The sequence below is a fragment of the Heterodontus francisci genome, chromosome X (genome assembly GCF_036365525.1).
Source record: "Heterodontus francisci isolate sHetFra1 chromosome X, sHetFra1.hap1, whole genome shotgun sequence".
Taxonomy (NCBI): Eukaryota; Metazoa; Chordata; class Chondrichthyes; order Heterodontiformes; family Heterodontidae; genus Heterodontus; species Heterodontus francisci.
In genome coordinates, this window is record NC_090421.1 from 12,154,311 (window position 1) to 12,173,886 (window position 19,576).

The 19,576-nt window shown below is 44.9% G+C and overlaps 1 protein-coding gene across 5 annotated transcripts in view; it reads left to right on the top strand.

The window, feature by feature from the left end:
• The window catches only part of LOC137358635 (rho guanine nucleotide exchange factor 25-like), a 392,023-nt gene that overhangs the window by 174,091 nt on the left and 198,356 nt on the right, over window positions 1-19,576 (top strand). Inside the window, exon 1 of one of the 5 annotated variants that reach the window (XM_068024771.1) lies at window positions 11,864-12,154. The exons of the other annotated variants lie outside the window; for them this stretch is intronic. The gene's annotated coding sequence lies outside the window, so the exon portion shown is untranslated. Of the gene's footprint in view, window positions 1-11,863; window positions 12,155-19,576 lie in introns of those variants that run through there. 5 annotated transcript variants of the gene reach the window in all.

Here is a 19,576-nt window from a genome sequence, read left to right on the forward strand (position 1 = left end):
CGAGCCACCAGAATAGGTAGACAGATACTCAGTTCAACATCTAATCCTGGGGTCAGCACCTCTGACAATGCAGCACTCTCGCAACACTGCAGCGAGTTAGAGAGGGTGCAGGAAAGATTCATGAGAATGGTTCCAGGGATAAGGAACTTCAGTTCCATGGATAGATTAGAGAAGCTGGGGCTGTTCTCCTTGGAGAAGAGAACATTAAGAGGAAATTTGATAGAGGTGTTCAAAATCACATGGGGTCTGGACAGAGTAGATAGAGAGAAACTGTTCCCATTGGTGTAAGAATCGAGAACCGGAGGACACGGATTTAAGGTAATTGGTAAAAGAAGCAAAAGCGGGATGAGGAAAAACCTTTTCATGCAGCGAGTGGTTAGGATCTGGAATGCACTGCCTGGGAGTGTGATGGAGGCAGGCTCAATCGTGGCTTTCAAAAGAGAATTGGATAATTAACTGAAGAGAAAAAAATTTGCAAGGCTATGGGGAAAAGGGTGGGGGATTGGGACTAGGTGCGTTGCTCTTGTAGAGAGCCAACATGGACATGACGGGCCGAATGGCCCCCTTCTGTGCTGCAACCGTTCTATGATTCTATGTCAGCCTCGATGAAGTCTTTTGTAAACCCACAGCCCCCTGACCCTTGTCTCGTATTACTGTGTTACCGGGCAGGTTTCTGAGTTTCAGCTTTGTTGACGCATAAAATTTTTGTTTTCACAAAACCCAATAATCAGGCATTAAACTTAGACCTACCCTCCCCCTCTCCAACACATACACACACAAAACATGGACACAGTCTTCCAGCCATCAAGGATGAACAGTTGCCAATAAACCAGCAGACACTCACCTGGCAGGCACAATCAAGTTGGGCATCTCGTGGCCATACGGAAAACATGAAGGGAAAAAAGGAAGACTTGCATTTATTTGGCGCCTTTTAGGACCACCAGACGTCTCAAAGCAAGGAAGTTTTTGAATTGTAGTCACTGTTGCAATGCAGGAAACATGGTGACATATAAACAACAACATGCTTCCACATAGTGACTTTAATGTAGAAAAACTTCCCAAAGTGCGACAAAAAATTGTAATCAAAAAGAACAATGGACGGTGTTATGACCAGGTGAGGAAGGGGTTTAGGGCTCCCCTCTTGCCCTTTTCCTGGATTGGCCGTAACAGGGTTTAACTTTTAAAACAGTGTTTTGAGCTTCCTCTCAATGAGTCCTTGCTCACTGCTCTCTAATTGTAATTGTAAAGGAATCAACCAGACAGGTTTTCTCAGGTTTACACAAGAAAGGTGTAAGTTTATTAACCTTAAAACTCTAACTCAGTTAAAACTACTACAAATACACGATGCAACCATGCTAGTATGCATACGCAATAAACACACACACAAATAGATCCAGAGGAGGAGAAAGAATTAAAGGGGGGGAGGTTTGAAGTAGTAGATGGAATTCAGTTACTGGCTTTGGGTTGGATGTAAAGTCTTTGATTGAAGTTAAGTGTTGCAGTTCTCGCTGGGGCCCAGTGCACACTTTCAAACTTGCTTCGCTGGTACCAGAAGGCTGCAGGCGTCTTCTGTCTTGAGGCTTAAGTTACTTCCGTGGGTCCCTGGAACTTTGCGTGAGAGAGCGACAGAGAAAGAGAGAGAGGCCTTGCCTCTCTTTTGGTCTTCAAAAGTAGTCTGTCCAAAACCTTACTGTGAGCACAATTCAATCAATTCCAAGGTTGGCCAGCAGGTTAGTCATGTGACTAGCACTTTGTTTGAGACAGCATCACCTGCCAGTTTTGTTGATTCGTCAAAGCTTACCAGACACACTCAGTTGGGGGGTGGGGGGGGGGGGGGGGAGGGTGTGGGATGCTGACTCTTACAGATTCAATGACTCTCAATGTCTTTTGATCATCACTGTTGACAAAACCCATCTCGCTAATTGAATCAGGGAGCACTCCGATTGTCTCTGTGCAACTATCTCTCAGAATGCAAATGTGCAGCCATGTTTTCAGCCACTGCTCTGTGGTCTTTTACAACTGCTCCCATCCAAGCAAGTAGAAAGTATTCCATCACACTCCTGACTTGTGCCTTATAGGTGGTGGAGGGGCTTTAGGAAGTCAGGGGGTGAGTTACTCACCCCAGAAAAGCCAGCCTCTGATCTCCTCTACCGGCCATGGCATTTATATGGCTGGTCTGGTTGAGGTTTCGGTAAATGGTGACCCCCAGGATATTGATGGTGGGGGTAATGATATCGAAAGGCAAGGGTAGGTGGTTAGACTCTTGTTGGAGACGGTCATTACCTGGCACTTGTGTCACATGAATGTTACTTGCCACTTATCACCCCAAGTCTGGATATTGTCCAGGTCTTGCTGCATGTGACCAAGAACTTCCTTCACCATCTGAAGGTTCTTTTCCCCTCCTCCTCTGAGGGCACTAACTCACTTTGAGGTACAGTCCTGACAGTCTCAGAAGCCCTCCAAGTACCCCTCTCATGTGGCCATTGTTCACCTGTTTGCTGTAGCAGTAAGTGTCAACAGACCACTCAACTGTGTGGGGCATCACAGCTGAGTCCCATTCTGTTCTCACACCAACGCCCACGGTCTCCAGTAGGAGGCACTGAGTAGGAAGCAGGGGCAGGAACCTTGGCTAACTTTGGTTCTAGTCTAGGAGCACTAAGGTCACTGGAAGAGCCCCCAGCTGTTTGTAATGAGGTAACTCAGCATATCTAAAGACCTTCAATTCTGCATAGCCGAATAGCACACAGTGCAGCACATTTACCGATTTGAGGAGCTTGGCTGAATAGTGTCAGCCTTTGCTCAGTAATGTCCTTTACACTCATTCAGAAGGCTGTGGGTCCGTGGCATCACTCCAGGATTTCAGCCCATAATCTAGGCTGATACCTCAGTGCGGTACTGAGGGAGTGAGGTGCTGTTTCGCACACAAGATGTTAAACTGAGATCCTGTCTGCCCTCTCAAGCGGGTGTAAAACATCCCAAGGCACTATTTTGTAGAAGAGCAGGGGAGTTCTCCCTGGTGTCCTGGCCAATATTTATCCCTCAACCAACATCACTAAAACAGATCATCTTTATTTCATTGCTGTTTGTGGGATCTTGCTGTGTACAAATTGGCTGCTGGATTCCTCTTCATTACCGCAGTGACTACATTTCAAAAGGGCTTCATTGGCTTTGCAGTGCTTTGGGATGAGATGGTTTATGAATGCAAGTTTGCTCGTTTGAACAGTTCCAGTAAGAAAATGGGCCTTCCTGCCCACCGTACATGTACATATACCCACAAAAGGTGATGTTTTTCTTTCTCTGTGACTCGTTGAGTGAGGTGGCCAGTTGAGGGCTGTCATCTCATAGAGGTCTTTTCTTCATTGAGAAATCATGATGAAGGATCAAGACCCATAGGATAGGGAACCATAGGAGAGTAGTGAGAATGTGGAGCTCGCTGCCACATGGAGTTGTTGAGGTGGATAGCATAGGTGGATTTAAGGGGAAGCTCGATAAACACATGAAAGTTACGTTGACAGGGTGAGATGAGGTAGGGTGGGAGGACACTCATGTGGAGTATAAACACTGGCATAGACCTGTTTGGCCGAATGGTTTGGAGACTGATTATCAGGAAAATGCAGTGCTGGCCCTTTGCAAGTTTTCTCAAATCCAAGGTGTGAATCTTAGTCTGTGTAATGAACAGATACATTTTTTTTCTCATATGAGAGGGTACAATATTATCATGGTTATGGTGCTGGACTAGCAACCTAGATTTTGTAAGTTCATGCCCTATTATGGCAAGTTATGAATCCAAATGCCCATGTCCTGACAACAGCGATGTATAAAAATTGACTCAAAAAGCCGACTTATTCACTAATATCCTTTAAGGATGGGAACCTACCTGGCCTGTTGGACATGTAACAGTCCACTCTAAATAGTTGCTGCTTAATGTCATAGAGGGGATGAAATCAGAGGAGGGGAAAGTAGAGGACATCGAACGTACGAACGTACAAATTTGGAGCAGGAGTAGGCCACTCGGCCCCTCGAGCCTGTTCCGCCATTCAACAAGATCATGGCTGATCTGATTGTAACTTCAACGCCACATTCCCGTCTCCCCCCAATAACCTTTCACCCCCTTGCTTATCAAGAATCTACCTCTGCCTTAAAAATATTCAAAGACTCTGCTTCCACCACCTTTTGAGGAAGAGAGTTCCAAAGACCCACGACCCTCTGAGAGAAAAAATTTCTCCTCATCTCTGTCTTAAACTGGCAACCCCTTATTTTTAAACAGTGACCCCTAGTTCTAGATCCCCCCACAAGAGGAAACATCCTTTCCACATCCACCCTGTCAAGACCCCTCAGAATCGGAGATGTTTCAATCAAGTCACCTCTTATTCTTCTAAACTCCAGCAGATAGATCGGACAGGTGGTTCTGATAGAAAAACAGCAGATACACTGAATCATGCGCTGTGTCTGTACCTTATGATGAAGGGTGTGATTATACCTTGTTATGAAGGGCATGTAAACCCTATATTATTTTAATGGCCGCTTGCTGTAGTGAGAGCGATCACTCACGGAGGTCATTCCCCATTCAACGTCAGTCTGTATTTGATTGCTGAGGAGCGAGGGAAAGCATGTAGCAGTGTTAAGGATTGCTCAATCCCTACATCCTCCTGTTTCCACCAAAACACCTCAAGCAGGGTATTTATTTTTAGTCCTACTAGCCTCGCGATGGCCCTCAATCAACTCAGCTACCCAACTTATAAATGGGTATGTATCTAAAGTCTCAGAGTCAGGAGGTTGTGGGTTTAAATCCCACTCCAGAGACTTGAACAGATAATCTGTGCTGACTAAGGGAGCGCTGCATTGTTGGAGGTGCCATCTTTCAGATGAGACATTAATCCGAGGCCCTATTTGCCCTCTTAGGTGTTGGTGAAAGATCCCATGGCACTATTTTGAAGAAGAGCAGGGGAGTTCTCCCCATTGTCCTGGTCAATAGTTAACCCTCAATCAACATCACAAAAACAGATTACCTGGTCAATATTACATTGCTGGCTGTGGGATCTTGCTGTGTACAAATTGGCTGCCGTGTTTCCTACATTACAACAGTGACTACACTTCAAAAGCACTTCATCGGTTGTAAAGCGCTTTGGGACATCCTGAGATTGTGAAATGCGCCATAAAAATGCAAGTCTTTAAAAGAATGTGCAGATCCTTTAATAGAAAGAGAGTGGTGAGTCGACTCCATTTTGTTTTCGTCGCCACAGAAAGATTTTATTTAGTTCAGTAAATTTTATTGGCTTTCTACTTTCGACTACACAAGGCACAAACTTCCCAAACTTTTACACTCAGTAACCTCTGAAGAAAAAGAAAACAAAATGAATGAACGGGGTGAAAAACCAAAGTCATTACTTGGCTCTGACCAGGAGGCATTGCTCCAAAGGTTCTTTTGCAAGATGTTGCTTTCCTTGTTCTTTCCTCTTCTTCCCTCCAGTTGGCAACATGCAGTTTCCTGGACCCCATTGGTTTCTCCAGACTTAATCCCCTTGTATCGAAAAGCCAGTTCTAAATTAATATTTTCATTAAGGTTTTGTGCCACTGACTCGTAAATCATGGTATCCTTTAATTGTCTGACAGAATAGCAGATCACTGAATGACAGGCCACATTGAAAGAAAGCTGGGAAGTGGCACACAGTGTTGGTGGTGCAAAAAAACAAATTTCGGTCCCTCGGGGGCTGGAGAGGAAGTGAGTGATTATGGTAATAACTTTGCTCAGCCACAAAGTCATTACTATTAGCGCTAGCATGCCATGTATGGCATAGCTCTCAGATTCCACCACCGTCTTTTCATTAATTTTTCTTTTTTGAAGGGTTCAAATAGGGGCCACTAAATCTGGAAATGTCTATATGAAGTCTGCATTCCTCCACCTTCTCTATAACACACGTGTTTTTTGGAAGGATTGCATCTGCCTCATCATCATATACATCAGGAACATTGCAAGCCAAAGATTCCGAATGACAATAGTATAGAAACGACTACCAATTATGTTATTGTATGAATGCTTTCTACATTTGTATGATAACTTTGTCAATGGCCATTTCTACCCTTATTTCTTCCCTGTTCATGGGAGCTTCACCCTTTAAAAGAACCAGAAATCAGGCCACTGGAACTCAAGGATTCACAGCAACTTCCCTTTTCAAACTGCAAAATCTATTTTCAGCAAGTTTATACGTTGTGATTGTTCAATGTTGACCGTTTTCGCCCCTCCAATTTCCTCTGCTGAAGTTTAGATCTGTTATTGGCTATTCCTCGCAAGCGAGGATGATTGTCTTCCATGAGTCCGAAGATGGCTGATGAGGCCGATTCGGAATCTTTATGGCACGTAGGGCATTTTTGTCATATGGGATGTCCGGTCTTGTATTGTTAGTTCAGGTCGTGGGTTGTTCTTTTCCGCCACACTTACTTCTCCTCTTCATTTTGTTGTTGTTGGGTCTCAAAATGCTGGGACCCTTCCTGCAGACTCTGCCACCACCTGGTTCGGTCCTGGGCGATGGTCTCCCAGGAGTTGATGTCAATGTTGCATTTCTTCATGTTGGCTTTGTCATGCTCGGCCCCCCCACCTGCCAAGAATGAGGCACATTAATTTTGTCATGAGCATTGATTTTAAACTGTTGCTGGAGTGAGGAAATGACTTGTTAAACAGATCAGCTGTGGCTGGAAAAGACATTTGCACATTAACAGACAGTACTTGGAAATAAATATTCCCCGGTACACAACATTTCAAAAAGACAGGCAAAATGGAAAAGGAGGAGTAGCCCTGAGAATAAAGGGTGACATACAGACAAACGTGAGAAATGATCTTGGCCTAGAAGATCAGGAAGTAGAATCAGTATTGGTGGAAATTAGGAACATCAAGAGTCAGAAAATGTTGGTGGGAGTATTTTATAGGCCCCCTAACAGTAGTTTACCATTGGACAGAACATTAAGCAAAAAATAATTGGAGCTTGTAACAAAGGCAATGTAACATTCATGGGAGACTGTAATCTTCATATAGACTGGACAAATCAAATTGGCAAAGGTAGTCTGGAAGATGAGTTTGTAGAATGCATTCACGACAGTTTCCTGGAACTATATTTTGTGGAACCAACTATGGGTCAAGCTATTTTAGATCTAGTATTGAGTAATGAAGGAGGATTAATTAGTAATCTCATAGCAAAGGATCCTCTGGGAAAAGGTGACAAAATACAATTGAATTCCATATTAAGTTTGTGTGCAACACACTCCAGTCCAAAATAAGAATCTTAAACTTAAACAAAGCCAATTACACAGGTGTGAGGGGAGAGCTAGATAAAGTGGATTGGGTAAAAAGGCTGAAAGGTATGGTGGTAAATAAACAGTGCAAAATATTTCAAGGATCAGTGCTGGGGCCTCAGCTACTTACAATGTATATTAATGATATAGCCGAAGAGACTGAGAGTAATGTATCAAATTTGTTGATGATACAAAGCTAGATGGGAATGCAAGCTTTGAGGAGGACACAAAGAGACTGCAAAGAGATATAGACAGGTTAATGAGTGGGGCAATGTGGTAGATGGAGTATAATGTGGGGAAGTATGAGGTGGTACAGTGAAGGTTTACTAGATTGGTTCCTAGGATGAGGGGGTTGTCCTATGATGAGAGGCTGAGCAACTTGGGCCTATATTCTTTGGAGTTCAGAAGAATGAGAGGTGATCTCATTGAAACATACAAGATTCTGAAGGGGCTGGATAGGGTAGACACTGAAAGGTTGTTTCCCTTGGCTGGGGAAACTAGAACATGGGGCAAAGTATCAGGATAAGGGGACGATCATATAGGACTGAGATGAGGGAAATTTCTTCACTCAGAGGGTTGGGAATCTTTGGAATTGTCTACCCCAGAGGGTTGTGGATGCTTCATCATTTCTCAGGAAATCAAGGGATATTGGGAGTGGGCGGGGAAGTGGAGTTCAGAGAAGATCGGCCATGATTGTATTGAATGGTGGAGCAGCTCGAGGGGCCATATGGTCTATTCCTGCTCCTATTTCATTTGTTCTTATGACTAATAGTGGATGTGAACCTAGATGGTGAATGTTGGTGAGCTAGTCACTTCACAGGAGCAACCAAGCCCAGTTGTGTTCTTGCAAAATGGCCCCTTGTGCCCACTTACCAACAGGGGTTCACTGGAGAGTAATTCACACAGGGCCATGGTGGGAGGAGGAGGCTCACATTGAGTATAAGTGTCAGCTGTGGCTCAACTGGTATCGCTTCTGAGGCCAGGAGGTTGTGGGTTCAAATCCCACCCCAGACAGTTGAGCATACATATGCAGGTTGAAAATGCCATCTTTTGGAAGAGATGTTAAACTGAAGCCCCATTTGCTCTCTCGTGTGAACGTAAAAGATCCCATGGCGTTACTTTGAAGAAGAGCAGGGGAGTTCTCCCTGGTGTCCTGGCCAATCCCTCAATCAACATCATAAATACAGATTATCTGGTCATTTCTCACATTGCTGTTTGTGGGAGCTTGCTATGCATAAATTGGCTGCCATGTTTCCTCCATGAACAACGGTGACTACACTTCAAAAGTACTTCATGGGCTGTAAAGGGACGTCCTGAGGTCATAAATGGTGCTATTGAAATGCAAGTCTTTCTTTCTTGTAAACACTAGCATAGACCAGTTGGACCGAATGGGCTGTTTCTGTGCTGTAGATTCTATGTAATGTAACCAGGAGCTGGAAACTGTGGCTGATTTCGATCCTCTCCGGCCCTCCTACGAATACCCTGGCTGAGATGAGGCAGATCAGCACGGGAATAGCAATTCAACCTAACACCTTCTCCCTGGTCTGAGTGGTTCAGCTCCACACTGGACTGTGCATTGACCCAGTGAGCCCAATGACCCCGCACTCCATCCCCTTTTTATTATTATCTTTTGCCTACATTGACAGCCCTGAGATTCCACGGAGATTCTCCTGGTCTCCCCACTGTAGCTTCTGAAGAGGACTGATGCAGCCCTCAGAAAATGACGTAAACTGCTATTTAAACCATTTCTCCCGAAGCTCTGCTGCTCTCCCCCTGCGGTTACAATGGCAGATCCCTCATCCTCTGCCCTCGGAATCTCAGGGCCAACCTGTTTGAAAGAAATGGGTTACTGCTAGCAGTACAATTAAGACGATCAGAAATTCTAGGCTACTAAGCTGAGGCAGGGAAGGAATATTGTAGAGTCCTGGAGCACAGAAAGAGGCCATTCGGCCCATCCTGCCCCTGCTGGCTCTTTGAAAGAGCTATCCAATTAGCCACACTCCTCCTGCAAAATTTTTCTTTCCAAGTATTCGTCCCTTTTGAAAGCTACTATTGAATCTGCTTCCACCGCCCTTTCAGGCAGCGCGTTCCAGATCACAACAACGCGCTGTGTAAAAAAAAAATTCTCCTCATCCCCACCCTCGTTCCTTTAGCAATTACCTGAAATCTGTGTCCTCTGGATACTGTCCTGCCACTGGAAATAGTTTTTCCCTGTCGACTCTATCAAAACTGCTCATAATTTTGAACACCTTTATTAAATCTCCTCTCAACCTTTTCTGCTCGAAGGAGAACAATCCCAGCTTCTCTGGTTTCTCTACATAACTCAAGTCCCTCATCCCTGTTCCCATTCTCGTAAATCTCCTTTGCATTGTCTCCAAGGCCTTGACATCCTTCCTAAGGTGTGGTGCCCAGAATTGGACACAATACTCCGGTTCAGGCCTAACCAGTGTTCGATAAGGTTTTAGCATAACTCCTTGCTTTTGTGCTCTAAGCCTCTGTTTATAAAGCCCAGGATCGAGTCTGCTTTATTAACATAATAAAAAGCAAAATACTGCAGATGCTGGAAATCGGAAGCAAAAACAGGAAGTGCTGGAAATATTCAGCAGGTATCGCAGCAACTGCGGAGAGAGAGAAATAGAGTGACCAGCTGGGATTTTACAGGTCATACCAAGGCAGAGTCGGAGGCGGGGTGGGGGTGGGGGGGGAGTGGCACAGAGTATCACAGCGGGGAGGGGGGGGGGGGTAGTGGGGGTGGAGGGCCTGTCACCTCCCCATTGCCCAGCGATCTTCCCAGGGGCGGGATAGGCCATCAACGGCCTTCCCGCCCAGAGGCCAGTTGAGGCCCTTAGGTGGGCCTATTAACAGCCAATTAAGAGCCTCTTCCTGCCGCCGCTGGGATCTTACCAGCAGCGGGGGGGGGGGGGGGGGGGGCCTCCGCCACATGGGGAGGATGTCTTGTAAGACGAGGCGTCCTCCCTGCAGGATTGGGGGGGCGGGGTCCCTCATGCGTGGGCAATCTGTGGCCCAAGAAGGACTCCCGCTGGGAACAACTTTACCCAACCTCCCCTCCCCCAGCCATCCGGACTGGCCCCGGCAACCCCGCCTCACCTACCTCTTGTCTGGGGTTCCGCCGCTGGGCCCGGATCCTAGGCCTTTGCAGTACCGGCAGTGACCACTGCTCCCGGTGGCACTGCCCATACTGCTGAGCTGTCAGCACTCTGATTGGCCGGCAGCTCTTGGAGGCGGGATCCCCATCCCTTTAAAGTCTTTAAAGGGACGGAGATCCCGCCTCCTAAATCCTTGAAGCAAAAAGACTGGAGGATGGCTCCGGGTGGGCACGAAAAGGCAGAGGTGGAGTTCCCCCATCTTTTCAGCTCGGTGCCAGGAGTCCCGCCTCCAGCGCAAAATCCAGCCCTCCATTTCAGGTCTGTTCTGATGAAAGGTCACTGACCTGAAACGTTAACTCTGTTTCTTTCTCCACAGATGATGCCAGACCTGCTGTGTATTTCCAGCACTTCATGTTTTTATTCCTTTATTAACAATCTTATCCTGCCATCTTCAAAGATTTGTATATGTAAACTCCCAGGTTTGTCTGTTCCTGCACCCCTTTTAAAATTATACCATTTACTAAATACCTGACTCTGAATAAATTCATAAATACCTTGCTTCTCATCTTTAACCATGACTTTCAGACTCCCTGTGCACTGATCTGGCTTAAGATGAAGCTAAAGTATTTAAATGAGGCTTTGATTTAATGAACTTTTTATCTAACACATACCTTTGAGCCCATCATTATTAGTGAGTTATGTCCCTGAGTATATTTTGTGTATATTTACTTCCCTTTCTTTTCTGTAATGCCCTTGAGCTCACAGCAGAAGCTCTGAGCTGCAATATTAATACTTGGAAACTGAAGGGAACCTTCTGTTTGTTATAGATTTTAGGATCCAACCATTTCTCTTTTGCTGCCTGCATTCTAATTGCGAATAATCTGTGCAAGGTACAACCAGATTGACAATTCCCTGAGCACCTGCTCCCTTGATAAGACTGAATCATTCTCTTTCAGGTTCAATTTTGTAACAAACAACTTTTGCGTGTAATGTTTTGATCTCATTGAGGTCATAGTGTTCATAATATGAACACCCGCCCCCCCCCCCTTATATGTGCTGCTCCTTATAAAGTTACAAAGCAATTGAAGGCTCTTAACTGCCTTCAGTAGAGGACAGGAGACGAGGAAAGCAATCATAGTGGCTGCTTTATATGTTGGTGCAGTTGTTCATTTTCTGAGCACAGCATCTATAGAAGCGTGCACGGATTTGATAAGTCAGTCAGTATTATTCTGCACCTTGATACAATCGTTTTCCATGTATCAGGATGAAAGTGACTGGGTTGAAGGGATGGTCAGTCAATACATAGACCATCCTATCTATTCTGGGCATGTTGCTAGGTTGGGTCACTAATGATGAAAAAAGGAACTTGTATTTGCATAGTGCCTTTCACAACCTCAGGATATCCCATAGTGCTTTGCAGCTATTGAAGTACTTTTGAAGGGTAATCATTGTTCTAATGTAGGAAATGTGGCAGCTAATTAGTGCACAGCAAGCTCCCACAAACAGCAATGCGACAATGACCAGTGACTGTTTTAGTGATATTGGTTGAGGGATAAATATTGGCCAGGACACCAGTAAGAACTTGTTGCCTTCTTCGAAGTAGTGCCATGGGATCTTTTATGTCGACCTGAGGGAGCAGACAGGGCCTCGGTTTAATGTCTCATCAACGTGTTCTTTCCGAGTATGTTCCCAAACCTTGATGGATGGCCTAGGCCCCTAGGCCTCCCTTCAGACTTCCTGGGAGTTTTGTTGATGTGGAGGTGAGTACATTGTACGCGGAAGTGATGTGTATGTTTGGGGGTTGAGGAGATGTAATTGTTGAGTGGTCGGCTCCCACAGGATTTTGTGGAGAATCGTCTGGCCCTGGGGGTAGCTGAATAATCTTGCCAGGCAAAGTGAAATTTGGCTTGTTAACTGCTGAAAGGACAAAATCGTCCCCTTGTGAAGGAGCTGGCTCAGCTTGTTCATGGCTGTTCTCATGCCAAGCTCTGAATCCATTGGCAGGAAGTACATTTAGAAGTTCTTTGTAGTGCCAGATTGGGGAAAGGGCTGACAAACCTGCTGGGACTTTCAGTAAAGACCAGGCCTGTAGCATTAATACAACCGGGCAGAGTTTCCACGCCCCTTCTCATCTCTTGTCAGGGTACACAAAGGGTGGGTTTGACATGGGGCTTCGGACGGGGGAGGGGGGGGGTCACTGAACTCTACACACTCCCAAGGATTCTGTAATGAAGATACATTCCACGCAACACCTCGCCGAATCTGAGCTGGCCAGCAGGTGCCTCTGAATTTTGGCAGACTGAGTCGGCCTTTAAGCGAGAGGAGTCGCGAGAATCCGAAACATAGTCATGGCTGTTTGCCAAGAGGAACTTAGCTATCCGCTTAATAAGGTCACAGAACTATTGAGCCAGGATCCCAATAGGAAGCATTTGGAACATACAGGACATGATACAGAACAAAAGTGACAGAGCATGGCAGTGAATTTGCTTTGATTTGTGCGAGCAAAGAGCAAGGTTCAGTGGCCTCTTTCTGTGTTGTAAACCTCTATTGTTTTATGTCTGGATTTATCCTTGTAGCTGTTCCTGTCAGTTCTATGACCTGGGAAAAGAGTCGGGAGAAGAGGAGGAGGCCCTGGTTGCTCTTTTATTGGAGAGGGAATGTAGGGGAGGTATAGTTATTGGTTCCTACTGCGGATGTGCAGTGCGAGTGGAGGGTTCTGATCCAATTCTGGAATCCCTTCTCCAAAAACCACAAGGAGAAAGAAGACCCACTCTGCCCAGTTGATTACCATCTCTGTGTCCTGGGAGAATATTAGAGCAGGGGATCATGGCCCACTTTAGTCGGCCCGTGTTGCCTCCATTTGAGTCCTCCTGGAGAAAAGCCTGTTTGATCGAGTTGTACCAGTGCGACTATCATGTCTCATCAGGCCAGGGTTTTGCTCAGTATTTTCCTGTTGCTATTGCAGAGGGATATGTGGCTGTGGGTCATTTATAAGGTCTTTGATTATCTTGTGTGTCAGCCTAACTGACTCTTTGTGTGTGCCTGTGAGGATGCTTGTGTCTTGTATGTAATGGAAGGGTTTATATAGCATTGGCAGTTGGGGGCTGGAGCTTCATAGGGTTCAGCTTGTGAGGCGGGAGCCTCAGGTGTTTTCACAGACTGGGCCAAGGAGTGCGGCAAGTGTCCTCGTGAGAGTTGATGCAAGGCAAGTTCGTGAGCCAGCGTTTGGTCTCCTGCTGGCTCCTTGAGGTTGGAGGCATTTCGTGAGGTGTGCAAATCTGCAAGTGCCGAAACGGAAAGACCATTTGAATTTATATTGTGGGAAGTATCTGGAATGCTAAATAATCAGAACGCATTCGAACTACATGCAGTAGGAATCTCTTTCCTGTTTATTCCATTGGGTGCGGATAGGCCCAGAAACATGCTTAGTCTAAGTTAAAAATTTGCAATCAGCTGCAATACCTAAACTAGGAAGTTGTGGGTTCAAATCCCACTCCAGAGACTTGAACACTGAATCCAGGCTGGTGCTCCCAGTGCAGTACTGAGGGAGTGCTGCACTGTCAGAGGTGCCAACTTTCAGATGAGACCTTAAACCAAGGCCCCTTCTGCACTCTCAGTAGATCCAATGGCATTCTTCAATGAAGAGCAAGGGAGTTGTCCTGGTTTCCTGGCCAATATTCAATAAGCTACCACAGGGAGCAGTTGAGGCAAATAGTATAGATGCATTTAAAGGGAAGTTAGATAAGCATATGAGGGAGAAAGGAATAGAAGGTCATGCTGATAAAGTTAGATGAGGAAGGATGGGAAGAGGCTCGAGTGGAACATAAACATCAGCATGGACTGGTTGGGCCGAATGGCCTGTTTCTGTGCTGTATACTCTATGTAATTCTTTGCAGAAAAAATTCCTCCCTTAACCAACATCACCAGAAACAGATTGATTGATCACTTACCTCACTAGATGTTTGTGGGATCTTGCTGTGTGAAAATGGGCTGCCATATTTGCCTGCATAATAACAGTGACTTCACCTCAAAAGTCATTCATTGGCTGCAAAGCGCTGTGGGCCGTGCAAGGCGTTATATAAATGCAGGTTCTTTTACTTTTCTCTCATCCTTACCACGCTATGAAATATTGCATTTCTCTTTCTTTCAAAAGATGTTTCTTGCCCTGACGGCCATTGTACAAAGGGGTGAGCTACCTCAGACTGCTTTTGAAATATAGTTAAAGAAGGAAAAAGCAGCAGCTAAAAAGGGATTCTTTCTCTTTTGAGCGCACATAATGTATCGGCCCACATTCCATTCTGGTACATTCCTCTCCAATTCGTGCTGTTTATTCCATTGAGCTGCAGCAATATTCCTGCCAGTGATTGTGTTTTCTCAGTTTGTCAATGTTGTTCCAAGGATTCAGATTTAATTATGGTCTGAGGAATGGAAGTCCCTTTCTCAGGGACAATGTAGCATGGCAAACTCTGACGTCGCACTTAACTCTTTGACGTCCAAAATACTTCCTGTTTCATCTCAACCTCCCCTCTTCACCTTTGGTTTATTTTCCCTAGGGTTGTAGCAAATGTTACCGTGTCAGAAAACAGGTGGGACAGAGGCACCCGACCTGCTGCTAGGCCTCAGATCAATCTCTAGGCCATTACAGTTGTGTTCTGTAATGAACTACCATGGAGTTAGGGGTTAACTGGATCTCCAACTTTCCCTCCTTTTCCTGCTCCTTGGGCAGTCAAGGCATAGTCTGGGAATTGACTGCTGTGAGGAAATTATGGTGAAGAAACTGTACCTGACCATTCCACTTCATAGGAGGTTAGCAATTTGGCCACTGGCCATACATCCTACAAGGCCCCAAGTACAATCTCTGGCCTGTGTTGAGTTAGCTGTTCTCAACCAGGACAGCACTTGGAGGTGAGGACTTCCACAGTTTCGAGGTCCTGGGAAAGAATTAGAGTAGGAGATGGTGTGATGTGTCTTGATTTCAAGACAGTGAGGATACAGGAATGAAGAAGGTGTAGGATGGAGTATCCTGAGCTTAGGGGGAATGAGAGGGAGCATTGGTCACAGCAGAGATAAAACAGAGAGAGAGAGAGAGAGAAGGAAGTTTGTGATGGGGAGAGTGCAGTTAGAGGCCCGAGGTGAGAGAGGGGTCACCTAACAGATGATCAACTTTTTCTGATACGCTGAGAGATGCCCTGAAAACAGCAACAAAATGCATTTATCTAGTGAAGGTACAATACCTGCCTTTTTACCTCCTTTCTCCTCACTATCCAAGGCCCCAAACACTCCTTCCAGGTGAAGCAGTGATTTCCTTGTACTTCCTTCAATGTAGTATACTGTATTCGCTGCTCACAATGTGGTCTCCTCTACATCGGGGAGACCAAACGCAGATTGGGTGATCGCTTTGCGGAACACCTCCGCTCAGTCTGAAAGCATGACCCCAAGCTTCTGGTTGTTTGCCATTTCAACACTCCCCCCTGCTCTCAGGCCAACATTTCTGTCTTTGGCCTGCTCCAGTGTTCTAGTGAACATCAACGCAAGCTCGAGGAGCAGCACCTGATCTTTTGATTAAGCACTCTACAGCCTTGCGGACTGAACATTGAGTTCAATAACTTCAGAGCATGACTGGCCTTTTTTTAATATTTTATTTTTTAACCATGTGCCTGCTTTTCATGTAGTCAGAGCTGCTCATTGTTCTACTATTAACACTCTCTGGACTAATGCTTTATCTTTCACCACAAGCATTAACACACGCTTTGCCTTTGTCCCAGGATAGCTTTGTTATTTAATGTCCCTCTGCCCCATCAAACACCTTCCCCTTTGTTCTCTCCCCCACTCCCCTCCCCTTCACTTGCTTAAAACCTGATTCTCTTCTAACCTTTGCCAGTTCTGATGAAAGGTCACAGATCTGCTGAGTGTTTCCAGCACTTTTTGTTTTTATTGCATTTATCTAGCGCCTTTATCAACAACAAATTGTATTTATATAGCTCCTTTAATGTAATAAAACATCCCAAGGCACTTCATAGGAGCATTATAAAATAGAATTTGACACAGAGCTACATAAAGAGATATTCGGTCAGGTGACCAAAAGCTTGGTCAAAGAGGTAGGTTTTAAGGAGTGTCTTAAAGGAGGAGAGAGAGTTACAGAGGTGGAGAGATGTAGGGAGGGAATTCCAGAGCTTGGGGGTGAGGCAACTGAAGGTATGGCCACCAGTGGTGGAGCGATTAAAATCAGGGATGCACAAGAGGCTAGAATTAGAGGAGTGCAGACATCTTGTAGGGCTGGAGGAGATTACAGAGATAGGGAGGGGCGAGGCCATGGAGGGATTTGAAAACAAGGATGAGAGTTTTTAAATAGAGCCATTGCTTAACTGGGAGCCAATGTAGGTCAGCTTTTAACCTAGTAGAACGTACCAAGGTGCTTCACAGGCATGTTATCAAACATAATTTGACACCAAGACACAAAAAGGATATATATTTGGATGCTGCAGCTGTGATTGTCTTTTCACACCTTTCTTTTAGTATGTTTGCACACTCTAGCTCTCTTTAGAGTGGAACTGAACTGGAACTCAATCAGTTGCATCTGGTTATCCGTGTGTATTATTTAAATACTGCTCATTGAATAAAAATAACTTCAATATAGTTGGCACTGAACTCCAAAAAAAAAACTAATGACCAAATCCTTCCTGCGCTGATATCATCTCCTTGGCATAAGCCACTGATTGCAATCAGAAATCACTGCAGATTTAGGATGGGGTAAGCTTTTCATTGTGGACCTATTGTTCCAAAGAAGGCTACGAGAAAGCACAAAGCATATCATCTGGCCCAGCAAGCTCACTCTTTTCATGGTGCAACATACCCAACATAGATTTAATCAACAATAACAACAACTTGCATTTTTATTGCACGTTTAACATTATAAAATGTCCTAAAGGAGCATTATCAGAAAAAATTTGACACTGAGCCACATAAGGAAATATTGGGACAGGTGTCCAAAAAGTTGGACAAAGAGGTCGGTTTTAAGGAGCATCTTAAAGGAGGAGAGAGAGTTAGAGAGGTGGAGAGGTTGAGTGAGGGAGTGTAGGAGCAGAGGTCTTCTTGTACACTCATTTCTGTTTGAATGAATCCTCACAAAAGTGTACCCAAGATTTTGACAGATTTTTCTTGATCAATCGGTGATCCTGGCCAATCGGGAGGCATTCCATGCACTGGTTTCTGAACTATTTCGCTGCATGAAACAAAAGTAAAGTAGACGGTTAGTTGAATAGAAGTGTTGCTGCATTGGAGAGAGCCATTGTGACACACTTAGTCATTATCTAGGGCAATACTGTGTCATTAAACAAAGTTGATAAAGCAAAGCTTGGAGCTGCTGTTCCCATCATAATTCTTCTATTTATAACCCCTTGTTTCCCTATAGAGAGGTTCAATCTGCAGGAACAGGATATGGTCAAAATTATTCATTCATAAACATCCACCATATGTGTGTGTGTGTGTATATATTTTATATATATATAAAAAACTGGCCAGATCTTGCTGGAGTGGGGCATCTTGCAGTTTGCGCCATTAGTTACACTTTGTCCTGCTCCTGTTCGCTCAAAAACCTTTTGCGGCGTAACTTGCTGGAAGCGCGAGCTGATAACGGCACGGCACGGGCAACGGGAAATCTGGGACCTCGGGGAATGACGGGACCAACAACCTATCTCCTTAAGCAATGAGGTTTAAGGAGTGAGAAAGGAAGCAGAGAAATGACAGAGAGGGAAATCGAGTGAATTGAGAGCCAAGTCAGGTACAGTAAGAGAAATAAAGAGAAGGAAAAATTGGAATAAGAGAGAGAGAGTAAAAAAAAAAGAGACAGAAAGGAAAATTAGGAAAACAATTTTAAAAATTGATGTTTTTAAAATCTCCAACAAATATTTACTGCATGCAAGAATGAGACTCAACAGTTTAAACTGTTTGGCGCGGTATAAACAATTATCACATCGTTATAAGAAATACTTACGCTGCTAAATTCCAGCGCTAACTCGAATTTTATTGGGCAATTAATCCAGCAAGTTCTTAAAATTAACGGGGAGGTTGAGGGCGAGATGCTGTTCATGTGAACCTGCTGACCGATTTGCACATTGAAAACGGTGAACGTCATTATTTTACCAGCAAGATCTGGCTCACAATATAAATATATTTACATTTGTGTTATTTCCTATAACTCATTCATTGCACATCTGTCAGTAACTTTATCATTGTGATTGACTCACTTTGCATTGTAAATACACATGCTCTTGTTCTTACCTGCATCGTAAGGTTTTTGTGACATAACCGGTCCTTCCCTCACCTGTAGCCTCTAATTTTTCTCTCCATTGCAGACTCTTCCTTGGCTTTCTATTATAATGATGTTTCTGTGATTAGTGCACCTCTGAGCTTCCCTCTCATTCCCCCTGAGCTCCTATACACTCATCCTCATTCTCCTCCCTGCATCCTCACTGTGTTGAAGTCGAGGCTCATGGTATTGTCCATGCTTTTAACCCATTCTTTCCCAGGACCTCAAACCTGTGGAACTTCTCACCTTTCTCAGTCTTCCTCTCCTCCTACACACTACAAGCTATTAAAACCCAAGCTTGATGTGACCTAACTTCTGGTCTTACCCTTTTCTCCTCTCCGACTGTTCATCCTAGACTTATGAGTGGCCGATTGGGCCTCATCCAGGGCCACCAGGAAGCCTTTGGATTTGCTTGCCTTGCACAGTATGACCAGAAGTTTAAAAGCACCCCCTTTAAACAGTGGTACTGGTGCTGCAGCGTAGTCTCTGGTGTCATGTGTAGACCAGACCCAGTCAGGGTGGCAAGTTCCCTTCCCTGAAAGACATTGAGAGTTTGGGTCTTTACAACAATCCGACAGCTCTCGTGGTCTTTTCTGTGGTGCCAGCCCAGAAACCATCAGATTTACTTGAACGCAAGTTCGTAACTGGTCATTTGTGGGATCGGAGCTCAGAAGCACAATGTTACGCTCTCCGAACCAGTATGCAACTATATCCTAGCAGAGGCGAGGATGAGGAAGTGGGGAATGTACAACATCAGAGAGTGCAAGAAACTTGTCTTTGTGTTGTCGAATAATGCAGGGACATTTCCGGGAGGTCAGCAGCTAGCAGCAGTTAATGAATGGAATCAGCCCTGTACTTGAGCATCACAGGCAGG